The 21173-nt window shown below is 43.7% G+C and overlaps 1 protein-coding gene across 10 annotated transcripts in view; it reads right to left on the reverse strand.

Moving 5' to 3' along the window:
* The window catches only part of ITPR1 (inositol 1,4,5-trisphosphate receptor type 1), a 357780-nt gene extending 345957 nt beyond the window's left edge, over positions 1 to 11823 (reverse strand). For 8 of the 10 annotated variants that reach the window (XM_084765480.1, XM_084765471.1, XM_084765479.1 and 5 more), the window contains exons 1-2: positions 11632 to 11823; positions 10729 to 10804 (exon numbers count right to left, since the gene is read on the reverse strand). The gene's annotated coding sequence lies outside the window, so the exon portion shown is untranslated. The remainder of the gene's footprint in view (positions 1 to 10728; positions 10805 to 11631) is intronic. The other 2 variants (XM_084765472.1, XM_084765467.1) reach the window with 1 other exon arrangement.
* Between the last annotated feature and the right edge of the window lie 9350 nt (positions 11824 to 21173).

Here is a 21173-nt window from a genome sequence, read left to right on the forward strand (position 1 = left end):
CTCCTGGCCTCTGTTGGTTCTGTGCTTTCTAATCTGCTGTTTGCCTACAGGCTTCTTAGAATAAGTTGATGAGGATAAGCCCTTCCAAGCAACTTCAAATGATGAGTTTAGGAAAGGGACACATTGCAAGTTGCACATATAAGATCATGACAGTACCAACTCCAACAGAACAGTCTCCATGCTGTTCCTAATGAAAGCAAAGGTGCCGTGTACAGAGGAGGGGGAGGGTGGATAGCTTTTATACACCACACTCGCACTCATGCGTGCATGTGCACACGCATACACACAGACACACACAGACACACACACAGACACACACACACACACACACACACACACACACACACGAAACAAGTTCTTGCCAAAGCCTTCTAACACTGATTTTATGTTGCCTCATTTAAAAAATAATAACATCAAATTTGTCTAAAGTTAGGTAGGAAAAGAGAAGCTTCTGCATAAAGAAATTTTTAAAAGCATCTGGAACACAAGCAGGTCTCTCAGAACAGAGGTCCAAGACCCAATACAAAAGGACACCAAGTCAATTTTAGCCTCCAGGTGGGGGGGGGGATTAATAATGGGCAGAGTCAAGCAAGCCTTTCAGAGGGAAGAGAAAAGAATGCCCCAAGAATGAAGGATGGCTGGCATGTGATCAATCTCCTGGCCAGAGACCAAGGAAACGCTGTCCAGAGGAGCAGAAGTCTCCTCACCATGTCCTCACCCGGGTACATATATGGTAAGACGGTTATAAACCTGGGGGGAGGTGGGGTAGGGAAAGCCCGACACATTTTTTGTTGACTCTCCCAAGACAGGAAAAGCTTTCTTTACAACAGTCTGTTTCTGTTTCTGGGCTCTCTCGTGGTGAATTTCTGAACTTCCTATGGGCAAAGATGCTGGATGCAATTTGTACTGTGAAAGTAAGATGAGCCTCAGAACAGTTGTGAGTTGGACACAACGCCATCCCAGCCTCACCACACACTCACACAGAGGCCCCTGCCTTGTCCCCATTAGAAACCATCCTTGGCAATACCACATTCCTGTCACCATGCAATTTATTCTGCTATAAAAACCACTGTTTGGGTCATAGGAAATCGGACTCAAATGCTTTCATTTTCAGCCCGTCCCAAAGGAAGTGGCTGTCTGAGAAGTTCCAAGGCCCTCTAAGACGATCTCAGAAACACTCACTCTAAATCTGAAGCTCAGAGTAACTGTCTAGTTTACATGATGCCACTGAGGGCTGAGGCTGCACTTCAGTGGTATAGAGTTTGCTTGGCAGGCACAAATCTCTGGATTCCAGCCCCAGAGAGCCGTTCCTCAGGTGTTGCACACACATCTGTGAAGTAGTCTACCATGGAAACAGGTACACCTTCTACAAAGAGCTACTCATCAAGAAAGACGCAGTGCTGGTATCCATTCTTCTGTCCCCTCAAGACTGCGGTAAGAGAAAATGTCACAAGCTCAAAACTGGCCAGTTAAAGTGCTGGAGAACTTATAGGGAAAAGAATCAAGCCAACAAGCCTCATTTTATATGGTAAAAAACCCAACCAGTCAACTCAACTGTCTAGTGATTTCATGAAGGTCATACAGCCAATAAAGAGCCAATGCCAGACCACAGGGCTTCAAATACCAGCCCCAGCACTTGTGAGAGAAGAGAAAGGGTGTTTATTTTGGTAAGAAGTTCAATTGAGCCAGCAAGATGGTTTAGCAAGTAAAGGCGCTTTCTGCCTCTGCCACAGACGACAGTTTAAGTTAGATCCCCAGGGAAAGAGAACTGATTGCTCCACAGTGTCCTCTGACCTCCACACATGTGCCGTGGCATGTACGCACACATGCAGACATGAAGTAAATAAACAAATGTGGTGTAAACAATTTCAAATTTAAAGTTGGCCCCAGCCTCAAAAGAAAGTCCTCTGCCTGCCTATCCTCAACCAGCAAATCAGGTTAAGTCAGTCTCCTCAGAGAGATGAGTTTCCTGGATCTGGAAACCTCAGCCCACAGGGTTCCTTGGTCCTGGCATGACTGACTTTTGGAGAAGTTCCACCTGACAGAGACTATTCCTCAGCACCACAGCACAATGAAACAAGTGTATAGCTCAGCAGCACCCCACCTTGATAACCACAGGTGTGACAAGCAAAAAATGTCTCCTGACATCAGAGGCCAAACAACCCCTCTGGCTGAGACCTATCCGGGCCTAATGGCTAAGTTTTTATTTTTGTATTTTTTAAGTCTCATCTTCTTTTTCAGTCTGCTTATACAACTTGGTGGCAATGATCCAAAGCAGGTGTTTTACATGGGGAAGAAGGATGGGTGTGTGCATACGTGTGCAGAGGCCAGAGGTCAACCTTAAGTGTTGCTCCTCAGGAGCCTCCAGCTTGTTGGGTTTTGGTTTGGTTGGTTGGTTTTGTTTTTTAGAATATGACGTTTTATTTATTTATTATTATGTATACAGTGCTCTGCCTGTATGTGCACCTACATACCAGCAAAGAGCATCAGATCACATTATAGATGGTTGTGAGCCACCATGTGGTTGCTGGGAATTGAACTCAGGACAGAGCAGTCAGTGCTCTTAACCTCTAAGCCATCTTTCCAGCCCTTGTTTTTTGTTTTTGAGAAAACCATTTCACTTTGCTCTGGGGTTCCCGGGCTAAGTCAAGCTGACTGGCCAGTGAGTTCCAGGGGTCTGTTGCCCACTCCCAGCACTGGGATCACAAGCACGCACCACCACACCTGGCTTTTTATGTGGCTCTGGGGCCTGAATTCAGGTCTTCCTGACTTACCGCTGCCTGAGATACCTCCCAGCCCCACCCCACGCACAGCAGGTATTTTTATATCTAGTCCACTGAGAGGAAACACACATACAGATGTTCCATATTTTGTTGATATCCAAGAAGCAGTAAGCAGGAGGGTGGCTCAGGAGCCTCCATCCTGTGGTACAGCAGGGTGCAGCCAGTGTGACACAAGTTTGTTTCACTACTCTGTCTCACTTCCACTCTCGTAGTAGCATTAGGAACTCCCCAGGCTGTGTGTCCTCTAGAGAGCAGTGTGACAACAGCCCCAAGTCCTGCCAAGTGTGGCTTAATACACTTCTATATGTTCTACACATTTCTCTGCACACCAAAAGGGTTTTCCAAAGCAATAGGACAATTCAGAAAAAGACTTAATGGACAGAGAGGTACCAAACATGAATTTCTTCTGAGAAATAACCTGCAACCGTCAAAGACAAAATGTGTTTGGATTGTTTCATTCAACAAATATGTTGTGAGCTCTTCCTATGTGCTAGGTACTCTTGAGGGTTAAGCAACCAAAAAACTCAGGAAGAAAATAGAGATCAAGAGGCAGACAGTTTCAAATGACGGAGGTCTCGATGAAAAGAAAAAGCTGCTCAGAAGAGGAAGAATTTGGGCAAGATCCTAATAGGACTTAAGAATATGGAGTGGGTGGTAAAGTACACAGCGAGCAGACATCTCTCTCTCTCTCTCTCTCTCTCTCTCTCTCTCTCTCTCTCTCTCTCTCTCTCTCTCTCTCTCACACACACACACACACACACACACACACACACACACACACCAAGACAAATAAATGAATGTCACTAAGTCTTTTTCTATTCAGAAATAGATATGGAATGCTTTTAAGCTGCCTTTACAAAACATAGATCACTCCCCAGACAAAATGCCTCCTCAGTGCAAATGAACCAGGACACTTGGAGGAAGGATGGGGCTATTTCCTTTACTCAGGTTTTTTGGATGATCCCAGCAGTGCAGAAGTTCTACAACAAAAGAAGTCCTCAGACTTCCTAAAATGCCAATTCTTCCAAGTGTCTAAGGACGACAGGTTTAATACGTGGCTGCACTTGTTTCTCTATGTGACTACATGAGCCCTGTGCTCACAAGTAACTTGTCTCTTTCCACCTCTAGGTCCACAGCCATAAAAGCATCTTCAACTGTAAACACAGCTCTCAGTTTTTGTCAGAATTCTGCCTGGTGAGTTAGCCTGTCTTTCCATTTACCTGAAAGGGAGAAAGCTGCCAGGGGCGTGTACGAAGGAAAGCTTCAACAGGTGACAATTAGTCATGAGATCACAGGAACCCTGAAAGGGTCATTGCTAACAGGACTGGGCAAGCATCCTCTAGAACACACTTTCTCCACCATCTGTGGGTACACATCACCTGAGGGCCTTACTAAATGCCAGCAGGTTCCATAGATCTAGGTAGGACCTGGGAGTACAATTACTAACAAGTTCCCAGGTGACGCCAAATGCTGGTCCATTAACCACATGGATAGAAAACTGTCAACAGTGTATCTCAACCTTCTGACTGAACCCAACAGCAAGAGAAATACTAAACCTATCAACACATGTGTTCTCGTGTGTGTTCTGTCTGTGGAGGGAGGAGTAATTATTGCAGTCAGCACATGGGTTATTTCTGTCGATGCTGCTTTGGTGCTGGGGTGCTTCACACACAATGAGCACAAACATACTCTACTTCTAAGCTATTCCCACAGCCCAGTACAGGTTCAGCCAGGATAACACGACATTCAAAATGCTCAAACTTCCATAACTTCTTGAATACTGATATGACACCACAAAGAAAAGTCCACACCATATAACTATTTCCAAGCACAAAACCACTGAAGTACTGTCTATGATTATCTTCAGGCTATGCATATATGGTGCATATAATTCAAATGAGCTTAAGTGGTTAACCTTAGGACCTACGGTACCTCCATCTGCATCACTGTAAAACACGTAGATGCCTTGTATGTGTCCTACTTCACTGTAAAAGTTGAACAAGGTCCACAATTTTTACTTCCCCACCTCCAAGGAAGGTGCCACTAAGGGGTATGAATAGCATTTTTGTTTATCCAGGAATACAGTAAAAGACAGACCTTTTTTTTTTTTTTCTTTAAGTTCAGATTATTTTCCGAATCCTTTGAGATAGGACATATCAAATAGATTGTGGAGATGTTGTCATTAAGAAACATTTAGGTAAGCCAGGTGTAGTGGTGCATGCCTTTAATCCCAGTACTTGGGAGGCAGAGGTAAGAGGATCTCTATGAGTTAAAGGCCAGTCTGGTCTATATAGTGAGTTCCAGGACAGCCAGAGCTACATAGTGAGACCCTGCCTTTAAAAAAAAAAAAAAGGAAGGAAGAAAGAAAGGAAGGAAGGAAGGTAGATTGATTCAGGTGTAGGTGTTGCACTCTCATCATTTTTATTTCTGTTTTATCACCTACAAGCTGAGGGCAAGAATACTCAGGTGGTCCTAAGCAAAGGTCTCTCAATGTCATTTCCTTCTCAAAAGAACAAGGGCTCCCTGATGAAAAGAGTCAGTCCTAGTCTGGGGCAAGAAACACAAAAGATAAGCCTGGAACAAACATCTGATCATACAGAAAAGAAGAAAACTATGGGAACTTTCAAGGTTTTGTCAGAAGTTTCTGGAACCAACATGAACTCTCTCCCTGACATCGAGAACTACAAGGCTGGGGACAGTGGCACACAACTATAATCCCAGCACTCAAGGGGCTGAGGTAGGAGGATCGCCAAGTTGAGGCCCACCATGCGGGCTATGCATTGAACCTCTGTCTCAAAACAAGAACAACGGGAGGGGGAAAAGTAAATACATGAAGAAAAGCATACAAAGTTTGCTTAAATGTGTGAGTTTACAATGGCACATTTAAAGAATAGCATATGCAAACCCAGGCATGGTGGCACACGCCTTTAATCCCAGCACTCGGGAGGCAGAGGCAGGAGGATCAATGGTGATTTTGAGGCCAGCCTGGTTTACTGAGTGAGTCCAGGACAGCCAAGGCTACACAGAGAAACAGAAATGGATAGTGCTGTGGCCCTGCAGAGAATGAAAGACTTGGCAAAAAGAGGGAAAAAAAAAAAAAAAGAATCTTGACTTGGAATGAGCCTCTGTATCTAACTGACAAAACATGGTATGCTGTAGGTTGCTGCGTTAACTGTCACCTCTTCAGTGTACTGAAGGCACTCCCTCCCCAGCACCTGCAGCGAGAGCACCCAGTGCTGCAGACTGTACCTTTTCCAGGGGGCTGGAGTTTTGTTGCCACCACCTACATGGTGGCAGACAACCATCTGGAACTCCAGTTCAGGGTAACCAGAGCCTGTTCTGGGATCTGAGGGCATCAGGCATACGTGCGGTACACTTAAATAAGTGTAGGCAAAACATCCACACACATACAATTAGAACAAATATTTTTTAATGAAACAAAATCTCATCAGAGGGACAGACCTTTGAAAAAAGAAAAACACAGGTTTCTTCTTACTAGCAAGGAAAGAGACTCAACTGCGCACAAAAGAAAACATGGCAAGCGGGAGGGGCTGTGACAATGAGACTTTAATACACATCTAATTTCTACACATGGTGAAAAGCCTGGGATCTGAGTCTGGGATGGCGGAGACAGATTTATTGCTTTGCTGTGTGGCACAACCGTTGCTTCCTAGCATTTGTCAATGAACATGTCATCTTTGTAATGATACAGCTAGGGATTTTAGATCTGCCTCTGTGAAGGTGTCTCTTGCCAATTTTCAAGGAGATTCACTAATGTGGAACTTCTCATACCCAACGATGATGAAAACACCGCGCTCATCAACAAGCCATTCCCCTGCAGGACATCTGATGGGCAGCAGGGTGGTGACAGGGCAGAAGACTGGAGGAACCTCAGGACCACCAGATGGTTCTTAGGCTTTGTTGAGCAAAGCAAAGGCAGGTTCAACTCTTCAGCAAAAGAGACTCCTTCCCTACTTCAGTGAACTTCAATGCCAGGAAGTGTCACATGGCAAACCAGTCTGGGAATCTAGGTCTCCCTCATGCCCTGTGTATCAAGTTTCCATCTGGTATGTGGTCTTGCCAGCCCAGCCGGTCTCTTTAGAAAGCACAGTGGATTCAGCAATGCTGAAAAAACCACATTGAGGACCCTGTCAGGGTTCAGAAATCCTCAGAACTGCTGATCTGCAAAATCTGGCCTTAGCCACTGGACCTTGACTACCCTCCCACCTCAAGCTTTACCCTTGCTCCCAACCTGCACCCAATCCAGCCTCCTAGCCCTGCCCTCAACACACCCCATCTGCTTCCACCACAGGACCTTTGCTGTCTCCACTCTACTCTGAACCCCTGGCACATCAACATGACTATATGGCTCACTTTCTTCAGAGCTCTGTTCAAGTGTCACAATTGTAAAGAACCCTGCCTTAACTCCACTCCCAATACACCCTTAACACCCCCTCAAGCTTTTTTATTTTTTTATTTGGATGATACATGCATAAAATTTACCAGCATTATCAATCTGCAGAACGGTTTAGTTTTTACAAACAGAAAGTGGGTGTCCATTAATCCAGCCTCCCCTTCCTTTAGCCCCTGGGACATCACCTGTCTAACATTCTGGCCCTATAAACCTGATTACTCATATGGGACTTCATCCTGTGAAAATCATACAATATGTGTCTGCCGATGGCTGGCTTCTTTGAGCTAGCATAATGTTGTCATGGTTTTAATAATTTGCAAACAGTTTCTTCCTTTTTTGGGCTGAATAATAGTTCACTGAGCACATAAAGAGCACTCTGGTTTTCATTCATATATTAATTGATACTTTGGAGTTTCGTTTTGGCTTTTTGGCTAATGTTAATGAGGCACTGTCAACATAAAACAACTGCTTACATTCTTGCTCTAAATTCTTTAGATACCTACAGATGATAATGTCAAATCATATAATAATTCTGTTTTATATTTGCAGGAGCTACCATACTGTTCTATCGAAGAGCTCCCTACTGCATTCCCACCGACACACTGGGCTTCAAGCTTTCCACATCTTGCCCACACTTCTTGTTCTCTGTTCATCTTCTCCTTGCTTGCTTTTTCTCCACAACACTTAGCACCTGCCATACTATAATACTTGTTTGTTTACATTGATTGCCCTGAGGAAGCAACCTGATTGCTCATTTCTTTACCCCACAAGCACCGAGAACACAGTTGGCACACAGCAGATACTCAAGAAAACTGCTGAATAAGCAGCACAAAATAATGAAATGATAACAACTTTAATAGGGGTGAAAGTCTGTTAGGTACATGTGTCACACCAACTGCCTTCAGCTATGACCAGCCTAGGGATTCTCATGGCTTAAGAGGTGATGGCTTCAGGAGTTTGCTCAGCTCACTCCTCATTAGCAACTGTCTCAGAATATGACAAGCAGGAGGAGTCATAAAAGTAATGTCATTCATACCTTTGACCTCAAGTCTAATCGCATTCATCAAACTTCAGTAGAAAAAAAAAAAAAGCTAACACAACTGCATGCAATTCTAGTTATCAGAGATCTGCAAGTGCGATGCATTTTGTTTTCAAACATCAAACCAATAGCAGACAAGACAGGGCACTGTCCTTGTGTAGATTCCTTAATTAGAAGTAGCCAAGGACAGCTTGACCTAGAAACCTAACTTTAAAAGGCCTGTTTTTATTTTGGTGGATTTTTTTCCTGTTGTTCATATTTGGTATCTGTTGTTTCATTTGGTTTGTTTTTTAAAGAGCTGTCTGTATTTAAAAAGAAAAAAAAAACAGTCAGACAGAAATTCCATGAGATCATTATTAGCTAAAAAGCCACGTGATTTTTTTTTCTCTTCAGTTTCTTGCACACCACTGAGTTAGTTCCAGAGTGTCCCACCCCCACCCCCACCTTCATACTCTAGTGGTTTGCAGCTGAAAACACTCTGAGGGCAAAGTCAACAGATCTTTCTTATGGCATTAAACCCATTTCTCTTTAAGCAACCACTGAACCTCACGTTCCTCAAGGAGCCACCTTGTTTGAATGGGTGACAGTGGCCAGTGACTTTCATGGGCCTCCATCAAGAAGCCAGACTGATTCGCTTGGATCATAAAGAGCTTTCCCTGCTTGGTTGGAAGGAAATCTTGATCATTTTCTCTTCCGATTTGATTTAGTCAAAGAACAGATTGTACTTTCGACGCACACATGCACAACAAGTACACATCCACACAACCAGTAGAAATGAAGAAGAAAGAATTTTTTTTTTTTAAGGGAAAGAAATGAAGAAGAAAAACACTGCGTACAACTAGCTACCAGGCAAATCAGACGCCACAGGACAAGCTGCCAGCATTCCCCAGGTCGCGCAGTTTAAGCTCTACAATTCTCCAGGTAGAGGCCCACCTGGCTCTTTCGACCTGCTCAGGTGCCTGGATATGAATGACCTCAATCTACTTCAATGATGAGAAAGGCCTAGTCCTGCACAGAGCCACTGGGTTTCCTTCTGTTTTCCTTCTTAACTGTCCTGACTCAAGCTTTCAGCATAAAGCGTTCCAAAAATGAATCCAGCCCAACAGTAAATCCTCCTGCAAATATCTACATCCTTTTTATCCCTACTGGTGGCTCCATCATTCCCTTCACATATCAAAGTAAGTAGAGCTTGTGCATCATGGGCGGGACACAAAGAAGAGTTAACGCAGTAAGAGTAGTGGGTTTACTATTTTACTAGTATCTCTCTCCCCAGCACCCCACAGACTTAAAAACAAGTGGTACGCATACTGCCCTGGGCTGCCAAGTTTCTCTTCCCATAGCTAAGGTCTTTTGTGATAGACAGCTCAGCACCTGGCTTACTTCAACCTAACGGAACAGTCTCATTAGTTTTAGGCAAAGGATAGAGAAGAGTCCGCGGACCAGTTAACCTTGTCTGTAACAGAACTGCGAAGATGGCTGGCCTCAGTCTTTCACCAACACAGACATTGGTCCACACAAGAACTAGCCTTACCCTCCAAACGCTTCCCGCTCCACCAGTACCCCTGAGGATCTTATCAACAGGAAGCAAAAGCATTGTACTACCATAGCGAAGTATCTGGCTTTTATTCCCTAAGTAGAAAAGCCCAAAGATTGTAGCCCAGGGAACAGCTAAATATTTGGGACATTAAAGAAGTTACCAAGAACCAGCTGCCCACAGCTCCCCCACCCCCCATTAACCTGTTGTTTACTCAATTCCCAAACATTTCAGGAAAAAGAAAAAAAAAAAACTTAACGGACAAAGCTGCAACTATAGGGGAGTCTGTGCACCTATACAGGCTTTATTTCCTAGAAATGGGGTGTGACAATTTTAGGGGATATAAAATATAGGAGCCACTATATTGACAGAGAGGCGCTGCCCTCAGCTCCTCATCCAAGAACAGGTACCAAAACAAGAGAAGCACTCTGGCTTCCTGCACATTCGGGTGGCTCCAGGCAAACCCTGGAAGCTACCGTGGTATTCGCTGAGCTCTCACTTCCCTCTCATTCTTTCAGTTTGTCACTTTCCTTTCTTGCCATCCAGCCCACTCTGATTGCGTGCATGGCCACATGAGAAAAGAACAAAGTGACAGTTTGTGAAAGGGAAGGGTATTTCACTCTTGGTTAAGGATCTTGGCGGATGAAAAGTTCTACATCCTTTAGAATTTAAATAATGAGTGTGCCTCTCTAGCTAGTAAGGGACCACCCACTGTATAGAGTCCGTTTTACTGCGTTTTGTTGTTGTTTGCCAACCCCTAGTCCCCATTAAACACCCAGGTTGCTTCAATTCTGGGCTGTCACTGCATCTTTACTCACCAAAGACCATGACCAAATTCAACCACAATTTCTCTGCTCTGCTCTGCTCTACCTCTATGGCTGCTACAAGAGGGATTACAAAATGCTTAGGACAAAAACTTCATTCTTGACTACAGACAGCCCTTGACTTCCACACTCACCTGACCCAGGTCAGGCACTCTGTAGCCAAAGCACGCCCAGCCAAGGATGCGAATCCTGCTCCCTTGTAGTCAGCTCCTAAATATTTACAAAGAAAAGAAGACTAAGTAGGGGACCTCGCGAAGGTCTATCAGCAATGTTCCCGAATCCAAGTTTCGACTATTTAAGCCTCCACTTCCTGCAGATCCCACTGCCCGACCTCCAAATTTAGCAGCCAAGTCGAAGGGGCTCTCTTACCCCCCCCCCCCCCCGATAACAGCAAACCCAGCATGCTTATTTCCCGTCCCTGGCTGACCAGAAAGATCAAGCACACAAAAACTTCAAACATGCCGGAGGTGGGACTAAGGGAAGTGTTGCGATCCCAAAGCACTTGTTTCCCCCGCGTGGACGCCAAGTGTGTGAAACTCGCATCTTCATTGGGCACGAGCTCGGTCCACACTTCTTCCCTCACCGCTCCCCTCTTCCCCCAGTTTTCTTCCTTTTTTTTTTTTAAAACCCTCCCCACGGGGGCCCCCACGCATGCATTATTCTACCAGCCGTGCAGCACAACAGGACTAGCTACATTTTTAGAAAGATTATTTCCTTGAGCAAACTCGTATGACACCCCCTCAACTAACCCCCGGGGGGGGGGGGGACTATTTCCTGCAGCCACTCCAACCGTTTCCAACTTAGGGAAATGCCATTTCAGTGAGGGGAATGGGGTTTGAAGCAGGTCACCAGAGTCGAGAACATTTGGGGTTGCTTAAACCTGAAAAAAAAAATCAGACCTCCTCCCAAACTGCCCCAAAATACAAGACAAGTGCATGCAAAGCCACCAAGAACTCCCAGAGATCAGAGCAAAAACTTCTGCGTACGGGGAGCCAGGGCCAACTCCCCAAGCCCTCTGCCCGGCCCCAGCAAGCTACCTTGGTGAGCGGGGAGCCACGCCGGTTTGAGGGATCAGGACCAGGAGAGGGGTTAGCAGCCGCTGGGCAACCTCATGTCCGCGAAGAGGGAGCTCGTTCCGTTAGGATGGGAGCGGAACACCCACACCTCCTCTCGGCGTGCGCTTTCTCTCTCTCCACCCCCTGCCTCCTCCTCCACCACCACCACCACCTCCTCCTCTCCTCCCACCCCGGCAGGCTTGAGGAAACGCTTCAGCAGAACATCCACATGGTTACTGCACTTTGAAGCGGCGCCCAGCCGCTTATATAGGCCGGGAAGCTCCCTGGGCAATGTAGTCCGAGTCCCGGGTCCTGCCGGCGCCTGGGGCTGCAGAGAGGGACTACAAGTCCCAGAATCCCCTGGACTCCGGGGCTGGATTCTAATTAGTCGCGCGCGGAGACGGGGGAGGGGTGCCCAGCGGGAAGTCTTGGTGGCTACACTGTTTTCTGAACACCCGGCTTGCCAGGTTTGGAAACTGGGACCCAGAGGACATCTCCTACTCCTGTGAATCTTTCTCTTTTTACTGTCGTATCTTTCCTTCCCTAAAATCCAGGTGTCACTAGGGGCCAGAGAGAGGGGAAGAGCTCAGATTATTGCTTTGGGAAGTTTTTACAAGCTGTTTACCCACCCCTGTGCGCCCTGTGTCCTGGAGCCAAGAATTTCAGAAATCCGAGGCACAAAAACGCCAGTGTTTGCGGTCAAGGATTAAAGAAGCGAGTTTGTCTTTATTAAATCTGTTCTAGTTCTTTATTAATACATGCTAGTGTCTGCATGAAAAAACTAAGTCTGGAATGGGCGGGGAGGGGGTCCCTGCTCTTGGGTACGCGGCTAATCCTGGGAGAGCCCTTTTCTTATTCCGAACTGCGTCTGTCTTTCGTCGCATGGTGGGAGGTAAAAGAAACGTAACCCTCTACAGTGAACAAATAAAGGAACCGTGTTGTGACTTGCTGATGTTGCGATCCCAAAGCAGGAAAGAAATACAAACCGCGACCTCGGTCCTGACCCCACTTCTAGCAGCCCCTTTTCTCCTGGAATCTGTAAATGCTTAAGTAAATAAACCTCAAACCAGAAAAATGAGGGCTTCGGAGAGCTGCTCACGCTAAGATACATGCGTCCAGGCGAGGCGTGCTCCCAGACTTCAACCCCAGCATATGGGACGAAGTGGGTTTCAACGCACCACCAAGTAGTGTCTGCTCCAGGCTGCAAAGTGCTTGGGGTTTTGGAAGAAGAACTTGAATCTCAGGCAAAGTCATCCTACTCTCTTCTTCCCCACCCCACGCCCCAAAACCAGATAACACGTATTCAATCCACAGAGGCTCCCCGAGTGTCATCTGGGTGCCAAGCCAGGCACTGTGCGAGGATGCCAGAGCGCGCCAAAATATATTATAACAATCTAAGCAGGGTCTGTCTGCTACCACTAAAGACCTGCTACTAACAGTAATCCTTTTAATAATAATAAATGATTCTATACAGCCCAGCCTGCACACTTCTTCTGCACATCATGCTATTGAGTTTTACCAGCTCTGGGTTTGTTATGTTTGCCTGGCAGGTGTACAGCCAAGGGCCAGGAGAAACCAGTCTCCTTCAGTCTCCATACTATACTGTATAGTCTGTACCTATACTAAGCACTTGCCTTTCGGGACCTCCATAACCACTTCCTTGAAGGACTCCTTACCCCATTTTCGGAGCAGCCTCAGAACCCTTAGGCAAATCACTCTTCCTCTCTTTACTCCAGTTTTGCCACCTAGAAAGGGATACATGTTAGCATTTGCCCCCCCCTCTCTAATTACTTGATTCAAAGGTCTTGCTTGAAGCCTTGTGAAACTTTAAGAACAAAAGAGAGCAAACTAGCTAATAACTATTGGCATATTTAGTGCTCAAATTAACAATTATGACCATCTCATGGGTGTGGGTTATATCCCAGGCATTGTTTCTAAGCTCTCTAAGTGTGTCAATAGCCCATGGGAAGCTAAAGGCTCGCAGATTAAGTTACTCCCAAAAGGCACACAGTTGGCTGACCTTGGAAGTCTAGTGTCTGATGCTTCAAGCTGCCCTTCTTTTTCCACAGGAAAACCCCCAACTTGCCACAACAGAAGAGTCCACACCGTGCATATCAGTTGTTTCTCCTTTTCAGATAAAAAAGAAAAAAGAAAAAAAAAACTTGTTCTACTTTCCAAGGACCTTTGACTCTTAAACTTTCAAGCAATTCCAACAAATCAGCCCATGATAATATAACTAACTGTTGAGCCGGAGGAGGGTATTTCATGACCTTCTAACTGGGAAACAACGGAGTTGTAATGTAGGTTTCCAAAGGAATGTTTGGCCATAGCTGAGAGGTACCAGTGGCTGGTATTCATCCTCACCACGTGATATACACAAGCCCCCAGTTTAGCCATGGTCTTCCCTCCTCCTGAGTTTCAGTACGCCTTTCTTATGTTTGTATGCTCTAGTTCTCTTGACTCAAAGGACTCAAAAACCTCTGCGCATTTTCATAGATCTGGAAAAGAAGTTTCCTACAGCCTTTTAATGGAAGGTGTGTTGAGCATATGGAAGGCAATGTAAGCATATTTTCTGAGCATTCAAACTTTTTAGCTGCTCGGATCAGTTTTCTTTGTCAGTGTGTGCACATAGTACTGTTCAACATTTGGCAAGTTCTGGAAGCTGCCAGATCACAGAAAAGTACTTTTGTTAATTCTACTATGGCCCAAAGAGGATTTTTATGATGTATAATCAATGTGTGGCAGTGCTAACCATCATGAATGCTAGAATTGGGTGACTTTTTTTTCCTTTATGAGCCAGGGTGGGGGAGTGGGGTGAGCTGCTGCTTCTCTGTTAAATTTTTTTTTCCTTGGGAAGAATTCTTCTAGACCTGCATTTCCAGTCCAGTAGCTGCCAGCCATTTAGGTACCTAAGATGGAGCTCATTCTAGAGAAAATGTGAAGTAGTTGTAAAATGCACAGTGAGTTTCAAATACTTAGTTTAAAAAGAAAGCAAAACAAATCTCAATAATTCGTGTTGATAGCATGCTGGAATGGCAAAGACTTCAGATATACTGGACCACACAATGGAAATTACTTCTCCTGGTTATTTTTTAATTGAATAAAAATCCAATCTGCAGCTCACATTGTATTCCATTGGATGGTGCTAGTCCTGAAGACTGAAACTCAGATTCCTAAAATAACAAGTCCAAACGATGCGGACCATGGCTGGGGCGATAGCTAAAACCCCTACTATAAGAGCATGAAGACCAGAGTTCTGATCCCTAAAACCCACATAAAAGTGTGGCAGGTGTGGTGACCTGTAAATCCAGCCCCCCAGGAGCAGAGAGGGATCCCCAAGGCATGCTGGCTAGCTAAAATAGAGGGAAATGGTGAGTTTTGGTACAGTGGGAGACCCTGCCCAGTAAATATAAAGGAGCATGACATAAGATGCTCAGTGTCACCTTTGGGCCTTGACGCACATGTACATATGTGTTTGTAATATGAACAAATGTGCCTATACCTATACAAACATGTATACATAAACACATGCCATGCACACACCCAGTAAAAAGAAATAATCCACAATGAAAGTAGCTGTGTGTAACTTTACCCTTGAAATGCCCATGGAGGGAAGCCAGGGGACTTTGCAGTCAAGACATTATTATAGACTGGGTCTGAAGAAAGTCCAAAACTAGTGCAGCAGCCTACTCCAGGGATCCCCTACAAATAGAAACCATTTTTGTCAGCAGTACATGGCTGCAGACTTGAGCTAAATTCCAAATTGATCTTCTGAGAAACCCACCTTCAGCCCCCCTCCTCCTAAAGAAAGTGACACACCACACAACAAGGAAAGTGGGATTCAGAAAGGGCAAGTTGGCATCCAGGCACGTTTAGTATCCAACATGTGTGTTTACAGAAAGAATGGTGCGGCTAATCCTCGCCACTGGGTCCTTGAGTTACAGAGTGTGAAAGAGCTTTCAAACCTCACCTGAGCTTTACCAAAACAAGAACATGATCACCAAGGCCAGGAGAATATACCAGTTCCTACTGATACTGTGCTTGGCCACAAACCAAGTATCAGCTTGGTAGAACACAGCTATTCCCGATTTTCTTCTGGTCACTAACTCTAATCACATAAGACTGTCACAGTGAGCCTTGAATGTGTCTAACAGCTGCTCCAAGGCCCCCTTAAGTGACAAAACAGCATAGCTGATACTCATGTCATAGAATTTGTTCTGTCTTGAAGCCAACTGTATTTTACCTGGTGTGATGGACTACCACTGAGCATGAGAAATATCAGTAAAGAGAAGTTGATATTGTCTATAAGGTTGTATATGTGTGTGTATACACACACACACACACACACACACACACACACACACACACACACACCTCGGTCCTTGGAGTTTTTACACTGAGTGGTCCAAAACCCAGGCAGAGGCACACTCACAAGACTTTAAAGACTTTATTATCTCGAGCTCTTTGTGTGTTTTTTGTTCTTAAAGACAAGATAAGGTCTTTGAAAAGTTAATATTTGTGTATCTTTCATAGCTTTAACTTGGGCACTGGATAAAGAGGAGAGTTCAGCACTTATTGGATCACGGAGCCTTGGAATTCCAAGAATGGCCAAAAGAAATGAAGACCTGCAGACACTCAACAGCCTTCAAGAGATGGAAAAGTAGAGCTGGAATTCCATCAAAAAAAACAGGAAAAAGAATAAGTCAGTAAGGAGCTTACAAAGGAAGGCGTTTCCTGCCAGACTCAGCGCATCATGTGTGCCCAGGAGAAAACACCGCAAATGGAGGCTGTACATGTGCTGTCCTATCTTTGGAATTTAGAAGAGTCTGCTGGTTAGTCACCTGGTGACGAGAGGGAACTTGGATGAAGTATCAGTGGCCACACCAGGAAGGCAACATAGTAGTTACAAAAGCCAGAAGAAAAAGAAGGGGGGGAAAAAAAACCTGGACTGGGGTTGTAGCTCAGTGGTGGAGTATTCACTTAGCATGCATTAAAAAAAAAACTAATTACTACTGTTTTATCCCACATAGGAATGGCAGTTGTACCATCCCTCACAGTAGTATTGTCATTGTTGTCTAGAATCCCAAACATAAGAAATATTCATTTCTTACACATTATTTTCCTGTGGAACATGTAAAGTCAGGGGTTACCACAAAGTAGATATCCACTCCCACTTCCTGTCTCCAATTTACAAGACTGTTATCCAAACCACTAGGGTAAACAAACTAGACTAGGACCCTTGCTGCCTTGTTCTATTATTATTACAGCAGAAATGAAATCTAGGTGTCAAAGGAGACGCAGGAAGCTGTCTTGTATAGAACCCAACTCACCTGAGCTCAGACTTTTTCAACTCCTTCTCCGTGCTGGAATCACAGGCATGTGCCACCACACTTATCTGAAGCTCTACTTTGCATTAAAATTCAGGAATCCATGTTTTTTTAAAAAGTGTGTGGTGTGTGTGTGTGTTTAAAATCAATTATTTTACAGCTTCTAGGGAAATGATTTATTTAGACTAGAATTCCACAAAGTGAAGTCTCACGGTATCTCAAACTCACTCTCAAAACTTTCAAAATTATGTAACCTGAAAATATTACACATTTCTTTATTCACCACAACTAGCTCATTAAAAAGCTACGAAGAAAATCCTATGTGAAATATTTATAAATAGTTGGTTATCTTTCATGATACCTTTGCAGTTATGTTGCAGAAGGTTAAGTCTCAATGAATTGTTGAAAAAAAAAATCTCCACTGAGCTTAGAAACTAGCAATAACCTAGCGACTGTCATGCCAATAGTCTCCAGGTTATGAGTATATTTCAATATAGCCTTCTAAAGACTTTTCCAAATGAGCCAGAAAAGCGAAAGGTATTAAGGATGGAAAGAAAAAAAAAAGGATAGTAAAAAACTTAAGAATTTTTGAAGACCTCAGTAAATACCGTCACTAATCCAGGCATTAAATTTTTCTTAAATCAGGCACTAATCAAGGGAAGCCTGTATCTTTTCTCACTTCCTGTCCTATGGTGGTGTATCCAGATGTAAGCAAAGCAACTACTTGCTTTTCTTTCCAATGTATTACAAATGAGCCATAAGATGAGCTTGAGCCAGAAGGAACACTCGGTAATCACCATTAGAAGCCACGGAAAGACCAGTCTCCTGTTTCACAGGTGCTCAGCCAGGCACTGGGGGCAAAAGAAGACAGTAGAATGCAAAGAACTTTTGCTATCTGCCCTTTTTTTTTTTCATCACAACCTTTTTTCCAGAGGAGTTTCTTCTTGAGGCCTAGAGGATCACAACCAGGAAAGCGAGCAGCTCGTGTAACTCACAAAAGGCAGACACCAGCTCTTTCACCTCACACTCTTTTGGAGTTTTCTTGCAGGTGTAGAGTTGCAGAGTCTGCAGCTGTGGCCTAGCAAAGAGCCCAGGTGCTATCAAGGCCTCTGCCTTCGTCCAGTACTTACCTCCATGAGGCACCAATGCTTTTATTCTGCTTCTGAAAGTTTAACAGATATCGGGTAAGCCTTTGACTGCCTTTAAAGAGATTCACTTTGCTTTTCATCATCTCTGTCCCCCACTTCCTCCACCTCTCCTGTCTCCCCTTTCCCTTCCTCCTTGGTTAATTATCCAAGCTCTACACCCCTCGTCCTGCAACAGTGTTTCTCCATGCACATATTACGTATTACCAAGAGGGTCCTAGTGACTAAACCACTTATGTTGACTTTAATACAGTGAGTGAAGGAGTGTATTGGAGTGGTTTCAGTCAGCATTTCCTTCAATGGCCCTCGGTTTTTCTTTTGGGGTGTGTGTGTGTGTGTGTGTGTGTGTGTGTGTGTGTGTGTGTGTGTGTATGTGTGTGTGTGTATGTGTGTGTGTGTATACATGAGTTCAACCCAAATGGAAGACTTTGAGATCCATGTTTCACAATGAGGATCATTTAGGTTGGAAGAGGCCAGAGAAACAGGACGAGGGGTGTAGAGCTTGGTTAATTAACCAAGGAGGAAGGGAAAGGGGGAGACAGGAGAGATGGAGGAAGTGGGGGACAGAGATGATGAAGAGGAAAGTGAATCTCTTTAAAGGCAGTCTAAGGCTTACCTGATATCTGTTAAACTTTAAGAAGCAAAATAAATCACCTATCCTTAACCAAACAAGATGTTCTGTAAAGAAAAAAAGTTTGAAACAAGCCTATGGTTACTTTTAGCATGAATAGGATATTTAAAAGAAAATGATTGTTTCCCAATGATTTCTGCTTCAAGAGAAAGCAAGGCCCTTTCGCCTAAGGTTCTGAATGCCCTCTTTGTCCACAAGAAAGAAAACATTACATGACAGAATGAAAGGGTTCCATTTAGCAGTGAGTAAATTTATTTGTTCTTGAAAAGAAAGCTTCTGGTAAGGCTTTACTAAGTATTTTTAACTTTTAACTTGTGCATTATTGAGTGGTAGTTTGGCCTTCAGAAAAGGTGACACATTTATGTGCACGTGGGTTGGGCTCGAGACATTGGAGGAACAGTTCATTAGAATAGAAAATCTTTCTGTTTCGCTAGCTGTCTGTCCTTGCTTCTGATTTTTAATTTTTTTTTTTTTTAGAAGAACGTGCTCAGCCTGACCCCAAATCAGTATTAGAAAGTAGGTTCTCAGATTAAATTAGCCTTTAGCTCTCCTCTGCTTCACTTCTTTTCAGAGCATATCACAAGGGAAGAGGCACCAATATCGAGAGGAAAAAGGGGGGAAAACCACCCTGCTAACCTATTTTCGAACTATGCTGTGAACCAATATTAAGTCTGGTGACAAGTAAATTTGTGCTACAAAGTAAAGGAAATAAAACACTTCCTATATGTTTATGGGGAAAATGTCCAATGTACAGGTAAATTTTATTATTAACAGCCAGTAAATTGCAAGTTTCATTTTCTGTTCTTATTACTTTTATAGATGAAGTAGAAGCAGGAAAATCTTGAGATGAGGGAAGAGTAGAGTGTATTTTAAAGGCTTATTGGCAGAGGGGCTCATGGTCTTCTAGAATTCTCTAGAAAAACTGAAGCTTGTTTGGGGGATTCTGAAAACTTATGTTCATAAGATGGGATGGACCTTTTGAAGTGTGTATTTGGCAAATAGTAACATTTACATAGTACAGGAAAAAAGAGATTTGAGTAGAACTTAGAATGCACATGTAAACTTTAAAATGATTTCTGATTCTAGTATTTTTTTTTTTTTTGCTTTTTAAGTCCTCCAATTCTTAACACTGTCTGGTGAGTACAGGATACTTGGTGTATAGGTGTTGTTTAAACATGTGAAGTCAACGTATTTCTGTGTGTGTGTAGGGGGGCGTGGTGTGGTGTGTTCCATTCCAGATGCAGCACATGTGTAGAGAGGAGAAGACAAAACAGCACTGTTTATCTGTATGGAATATCTGTGTCTCTAAAGGTCAGACAAGGTGATATTGCAGATCCCTGATAGTTTTTAAACAAGCAAGTTAGTGATGGTTCTTTAATATTGAACTATATATGTTAAGACCAATTCACTTATTTCAAAAAATGATCCAGTTAAGATACTGCCTATAGCATGCCTATAATCCCAACACTCAAGGAGGCAGAGGAAGGTGGATCTCTGTGAATTCAAGGCCAGCCTTGGCTACAGAGAGAAACCCTGCCTCAAAAAAAAGATACATCCTATAGTACTAAATTGGTTGTATCCTAGATAGGCCAGAATTAAAGGACATGATACACACAGAAGTAGGAGAAGACAACCTTCTGTAGTTGGTTTTCCCCTTTTACCACAGAGACCCTGGGGATGAAACTCAGGTTGTTAGGCACGTAAGCAGCAGGTGAGCTTATTGACTCAGCCATCTCACTGACCTTGCAAGTATCTTTCAACAAACTGATTTCATTTCCTTGGTGTATATGGTTGCATAATTATATGATAATTGTAGTTCTGTACTTTTAAAATGTTTTAACCTTTATTTTTCATTTATGTGTACAGATGTGTGTACGGATGTGCTGCCTACATATGTGTCTGCACATCATGCATATGCAGTGTCCACAGAGACTAGAAGTAAGTGCTGGATTCACCAGGAATAGAGTTTTAGACAGCTGTGAACTTCCATGGGGTTGCTGGGAATTGAACCCAGGTCCTCTGGGAAAGCAAACAGTGCTCTTAAACTGAGCCATTTTCTAACCCATATATATTTTTAATAAAATTTTAATATAATATAATTATAAAATTATAAATTTTTAAAAAAATTTTCTGTTAATACTTTGAGAATTGTTTTTGAAGAAACTTCTTATGGTTTCCACATATCTGTACTAATTCTGTCCTCACCTGCAGTGGCTAAGAGCTTCTCTTTCTTCCCAGCCTGAGCAGCATTTGTTACTGCCTGCCTTTCCATGGCAGTTGTTTGTTCTGATTACTATGAGTGGCAGCTCACTGCAGTTTTCGGATTCGGATTAGAAGATTCCTAATTGAAAAATAATGTTCTTTTTTGATACTGGGTATGACTGTGTAGTCTGGCTGTGTAAACCAGGCTGGCCTCAAAGT

This window comes from Acomys minous, assembly GCF_964271855.1.
Source record: "Acomys minous genome assembly, chromosome: 17".
NCBI classification, from domain to species: Eukaryota; Metazoa; Chordata; class Mammalia; order Rodentia; family Muridae; genus Acomys; species Acomys minous.